Source organism: Nanorana parkeri, unplaced genomic scaffold, assembly GCF_000935625.1.
Source record: "Nanorana parkeri isolate BGI_ZX_2015 unplaced genomic scaffold, ASM93562v1 scaffold612, whole genome shotgun sequence".
Taxonomy (NCBI): Eukaryota; Metazoa; Chordata; class Amphibia; order Anura; family Dicroglossidae; genus Nanorana; species Nanorana parkeri.
The window spans coordinates 717,188-723,563 of NW_017306880.1; the positions used below are offsets into that span (position 1 = coordinate 717,188).

At 42.8% G+C, this 6,376-nt stretch overlaps 1 protein-coding gene across 1 annotated transcript in view; it reads left to right on the forward strand.

Annotated features, from left to right (window-relative positions):
* Positions 1-6,376, forward strand: part of ASCC1 (activating signal cointegrator 1 complex subunit 1) — a 146,073-nt gene that overhangs the window by 124,744 nt on the left and 14,953 nt on the right. The window lies entirely within an intron of this gene.

Consider the following 6,376-nt stretch of genomic DNA (forward strand, 5'->3'; position numbering starts at 1 on the left):
TTATGTTGAGAGAGCAGGGAAAAAAAGCCTACAGCTTCCCTTGTTCATTCGTCACCTCCTGGTTGGCTCACTGGACTGTGAATAAGTATCAGCACATCAGAAAGGCAATCCCTGTGCCCTTCCCTCCTGTATGTCCAGTTACACTCTTAAATCTCCGGTCAACAATGTTGAAACCATTTTGGAACTACAGAACTAAACCTGTTTCGCTCATAGTGCTAGCACACCCATTCCATCTTTCTGCAGTTAAGGTAAATTAGTCAAATACATATGGTAGGCAAGTACAAGAGCAGGATTTAAAGCAGAACTCTGGGCAAAATGTGTATTAACCTGTGCAGTGGGGCTACCCCACTATCACAATCATTACACTGCTGGACCCACTATGAATTTTAAGACTTAAAGGAGAACTGAGGTGAGTGAAAATCACTCAACCTCATAGTTCGAGCCGACGTGTGACAATGAAACTGTCACACGTCGGTTCAATAGATCGGAAAGTGAGGAAATACATACCGTGGCTCGCTCACTTCTCGATCATGTCCCTGCAGAGAGCCGTGACCGTCACGGCTCCCTGCCGGGATTCCCCCCCCCCCCTCCGCTCCTCCAGCGCTGACTGGAGGAACGGACGGGGGAGGGGGCGGGTACAGCTGGCTCTGCAGCTTGATAGACAGAGCCAGCTGTCACTCACGCAGCTGGGTGGATCTTGACAGTAATGTCGGGATCTATCCCAGCTGCGGCGGTCTCAGTATACCTCGAGCTGTAGCTTGTGATATACTGAGCTATGGGTCACTGGGGGACGCTAGTTTATGTCCTCCCGTGACCTTTAAGAGAACTATGAGGAGAAACACTTACCCCAATGTTCTCTTTAAAAGTGTACCTGTGGCCAGGCTATAGTATTTACATATGCTTTAAGTGTCTGTAAACCCAAATACTAAATAATCACATGATTTATTTTCAGACTACTGCAATGTTAATCTGCCCTCTATTTTTATTGGTATAGGGTCTCTCAGTCTTTCAGCGTGAATTTCCCATCACGGTTATCTTAACAGCAAATATAATGCACTAAGGAAGGTTGTATGCTTGTGGTGCCTCTATACTGCAGTGTTCAAATTGATTGCACTGAATATGAGGCATATAAGATCACCCTAAAGGTGGCCATACACTCTACAACCATCGCAAGACCTTAGTCTTGCCATAGTTGTACAGGGATTAAAAAAACGTACGATCTGCCTATCATGGACAGGCAGATCGCACTCTCGATCATCGCAAGCCCGCCGCCCTGAGGGGCGGGCTTCCGATGACCGCAATGCTGAACGGCAGTGTGCGCGTGCGCACACCGGCCCGTTCGGCATTTGTCTTCCGAGCACCGTTCTAACCAGCCGAGAATCGTACGATTCCCGGCTGGTTTTCGAACATGTTGGTTTTCGAACATGCTGGTTCGACGGAAGACGTGCGACCGTACAGTAGAAACGGTCGCACGTCTCCGTTCACACTGCTCGATTCTCGTACGATCGCGGGATTTCCCGCGATTCTCGTACGATAATCGTGCAGTGTATGGGCACCTTTATAAGATGCTGATCATGGAAAGCAAAAGTGTTTTAGAGCAGTATTTCTCTACAAAATTATTAAATGACTGCTACCAAATAACTACCTAGTTCATGAATTACCCAGTACTGCAGATATGTATCTTTTGTGATCCTTGAAGTAGACATATATCTAAAATTCACAATTCATTTATGCAACGTACTGTTTTTGCCATGTACCTGGAGGGAGACCGAGCTAAACAGGGCTCTAGCCTTGCACAGCTTGTTCGACTCCACTGAAGGTGGTGACAAGAGAAGTAAGGACACAAGGAAGCATGAGTGTCAATGCAGTGGCTGGCGCAGATGCTGTACTGGAACTTGAGTGCAATGACGCAAAGATCGCTGTGGCAGGAACTGAGCAGCAGACTGGAGCAACAATGTAGGCCAGGAGCAGGAGCTGCCTCGAAGGATAGTAGTGCAAGGTTGCAGAGCCCAAATGGAGTCACAAGAAGATCAGGATTGGAAGCAAGGTCACAAGCCAGGGTCATACACAGGAGAATCTGATAGTGATGCAAGCCAAATCTGTAAGTGCAAATGGGATAGAGGTCACAAGCTGGGGTCATACATGTAAACGTCAGATGCCAAAATGATGTGTCAAATCGGTGATTAGAAGCACGAGAAGCAGGAGTCGAGAACGTGACCGGAGTCAAGCACAGGTGAGCGGAATCACAGCATCGGGCAACAGGAACACAGTGAAGAGCTGAAGACCAGTCAGCAATTATCTCAGACTCTATGCTGGTTTAAATAGGCCGACTGGCGCCAATGAGCAAACCACTGCGTGTGGCACACTGAGGCTAACTTCTGTGAGCATGGGTACCGATGTGCATTCTTCTGCACGCATGAACCAAAGTATGTTTGTCTATTACCTTAAGCGCTGGACTGCGCACAAGCTTGCTCCCGTGTCCATTTTCCTGATGATCACTTAACCATCCTTACAGTTTTATATATCTGAAAAACAGTTCTTGGGAGAGCAGTTGCCTAACTCACAACTAACTCTTCTAGAAGGATCATGATCAAGATGTCCATCTCTAGGTACACATTTTTAGAGCTATTAAAAATCATAGGTAAAGAAAATAGCATTTTAGTAAGAGTACTGATTCCTTTTAGCAGCGGCCCTGTATTACAGTCTGGGAGTATCACTGCCATCAATCAATAAAACTGTCTGGAAGTCCTCATTGTTTCTTAATTACCTCAATATTCCTCCTCGTCGGGGGCAGCAGTGTAATGTTGTATAGTATGATAGTGGAACTGATGCTTTTTGAATGGCCTGAATGAAATGCATGCTTTTTTTTTCTTTCAAACCCATGAGTATTCTAGTCTCAAGAGACTTGGTTCTTTTCATGTAAAAAGAAAAATTAGCTATACTAGCAGTGGAAAAAAGCTTCAGAGCTTTTAAAGTGCATCAGCTACATTACCACAAAATCAATAATGCTCAGAATAATTTTCAGTAACATAAATAAATAAAGTTATATTTGTAGGACGTGTTTTGCAATCACTTTTACAATGAGCAAAGTCTTTGCTCATTATTTTCACTGAATGCGACGGATTGTCAAACATGAATGCATTTAAAAGACAGGCAAAGAATAATGATTATGAAATGTATCCAGGCAATGTCTTTGACCACTGATAAATAAACTGCTTCAAAAGTGCTTTTTTTTCTTTTCTTTATTGTAGGCACAGTTCTTGGGTGGCAATTATGGCTTCCTTTAAAAAAGAAAAAAAATCCCATGCAGTAAAATATATCCTATGTGAATAGTTATTTACTTCAGTTTGTTTTCTATTTTGAATGCATCGAAGAAGGAAAAAGTAATTTTATGTTCTACTCAAGATTTTGGTCTTCATGCAGCTTGTATGTCTGCTGTATGGCCTGCTTTTTTATTGTAATAAATTAAAAACAAAAAGAGTGCTGAACCTGTGTTAAAAACACCAGTTCAGCACTTTCTCTTGGCAAGCATATCATTTACATTTTAAAATGCAATGATCTCAACCCTGGTGAATGTTATTTTTTAGATGTATTTAGTAAATATCAGGTGAATAGATAAGGGAAGGTAAACCAGAAAAAACTTTTTTCCATGCAAGAACAAATGTTGGCAAATGCCAATGAATTTATTTTTCACAAGAAAACTATTGGGTGAATATACATGGAAAAATGCTTTGTTAATAGGGTGATGTTGCCCGGTGATTTTTAGATAAGTGTACAGCAAATGGTGCTGGCAGCAGGGTGAGAACTGCCTGCAAAGGGACAAGTACTTTTTTAGCCCTGGTTCATACGTAGGCGGCAGCGTTTTTGCGCATTTGTACGTGCCTTAGCAGCATGCGATTATTTGCGCGTCTATGCCCATTGTGCACATTTGTATGCACGTTTTAACACACGTACATGAAGACGCACGTTTTGATTGGCAGCTCATAAACCATTGTGGGCAATGCAAAAACGCTCATGAAAACGCTTTTAACTGCCTAAAGAAGCTCCTGTATCTTTTCAGGTGTCTGGTGTTTTTCTGCTCAGGTGTGAACCAGGGCCATTGAAAATCATGGGATTTCTTGTGTTGGGCAGCTAAAAGCGCTTTTCGAACTGCTCAAAAACTCCTAGTTGTGAACCAGTGCTTAAAGACTGCAGTGTGAATAAACCCTCAGACCCCATTCACACTGATCTTTTTCAGCGTTGATTTGAGCTACACTGCACATTTTGTCGCACTACCTAGTGATTCTTTTGGCAGAATATTGGGGCCAAATTGCACAAAATCCACTGTAAAAAAAGGTCATGTTCGAGCGACAAGCTTGAGATACAAGCTACAGGCGACATTGAGCTGTGAGATGTGAACATTGAAATGCATTGGACGGGCTACATTGAGCGATTTTTGAGAGGAAATCGCGCTACAAATTGCTCAGTGTGAATAGGGTCTATCTTTGGACTCAAAGGGCTTCTGCTACAACGCAAACATGACTTATTGTGGTAGGAAAGTTATCAGTGACTCTGGAGGAAATTTCTAATGTGGACAAGGACTCCTAACTTGTTGCAGCACTACTGAGCTAGGCAGAACTTCAGGTATGTGCCATTTTTGCAGGATCCACGTCCCTTATTACTTTGTGTCAGGCATTCTGCTACAAATACCTAAAGCTAGCCCTGTGACAGTGTCAGGAACTGCAAATGCAATGTGTATGCATTTCAGTTCATAAATGTATTCCATTATAAATTGATCCAAAATGACTATGGGCATAGGATTTAGTAAATTGATTTTAAACTCTGTCAGCTACAATACTGTGATGCTTTACCCAGTGGCGTACCTAGTCTATTTGACACTACAGCGTGTTATTTTTTTAACACCCCCCCCTTTCCCAAAAATGACCATGAACTTAAAGGAATACTAATAATGTGCAGAAAAGAACAGAGACGGTGAAGAGTTTCTTTATCTAAATGGTGCATGTAAAATTATATTCGTAAAAAGAACTTTAAGGGATTTATAGTGGTGCACGTATTGCGCTGCAATAAAATATGGGGATAATAAGTACATGCTAAATTAAAAAAAATAAGGCTTAATAGCAGTGCTATGGATTAATACTATTTTACAATTCTTCAGCAATATAAAGCTAAGCGCTAGTGTACACAGCATTTGAGATGTACTTGAAATGCTTTTATCATTCATTAACCAGGATTTCACATTGATGTATACGAAGGAATAAAGGACCAGCACAGATCGATATTAGATGCACATGTACACTAGCCCTAATGCTACCAATCACATGTGACATTTACATGATCCCAAAGTACTACTTACATCAGGGGCATTGCTAGATTTGTGAATGACCTAGGGCGCCATGGGGCACAACTGGAAAAATAGTTCTATGGCAATGATAGTGTATCCTGGTGAATGGTGGGCATAGCCAGGTTACGACGTAACAGTGGGAATGGCTGAAAGGAGCATGATTAAACAAAACCTGTGCTTATTCACTGTATATACTACATGCACCCTGGAGTTGTGCCCCCTTACTGCTGGTTGGCCATGTGTGCCCCTTTTACTGCTCGTCAGTGGAGAGGTTCCCTACTTTACTGCTGGTTAGTTGAGAAGTTACCTTCCTTACTGCTGCTCAGTGGAGTAGTTCCTCCTAGCTGATGGTCAGTGAAGAAGTTGCTCCCTTGCTGCTGGTCGGTGGAGATGTGCCTCACCTTGCTGCTAGTCAGTGGAGATGCCCCCTTGATGCTGGTTAGTGGCGATGGGTGCCTCCCTTGCTGCTTGTCAGTCAAAAGAGCCCCCTCACTGCTGGTCAGTGGAGAAGTGCAACCTTGCTGCTGGTCCGTGGAGAAGTCCCCCCCCCCCATGTTGCTGGTCAGTGGCGAAGTCTCCCACCTTGCTGCTGTTTAGTGCAGACATGCCGCCTTGCCGTTGGTCATTCCTGTGTCCCCTCCACAGTTTTTACAGCTTGGTGCTAAGCTGATCATTTTGTTTTGACAGGGATAGAACACATTTAAATAACAGGACATAATCCCTGACTACACTATTATAGCAGCTGAAGAGATTCCTATTCTTACAAATACTCATTCCTGCCTTATTCTTTTTAAGAATATATTCTGTGGGTATCAACCCTCTAGCAGATGCATCTATAAGTGTGTGTTTTCTTTTGTTTTTACATGCCGCCATTATTCGGTTATATATTATAACTGTGTTCAGATGTTTAGAAATGTATCCATTCAGGGTCATTCGGAGTTTAATAGCTTCCTTTACGCTGTAATTTTCTTTTTATGAAAGTGTGTCAAATTTCCACAATACCCATATTGAGGTTGGCATAGGATGTGTTGGCTG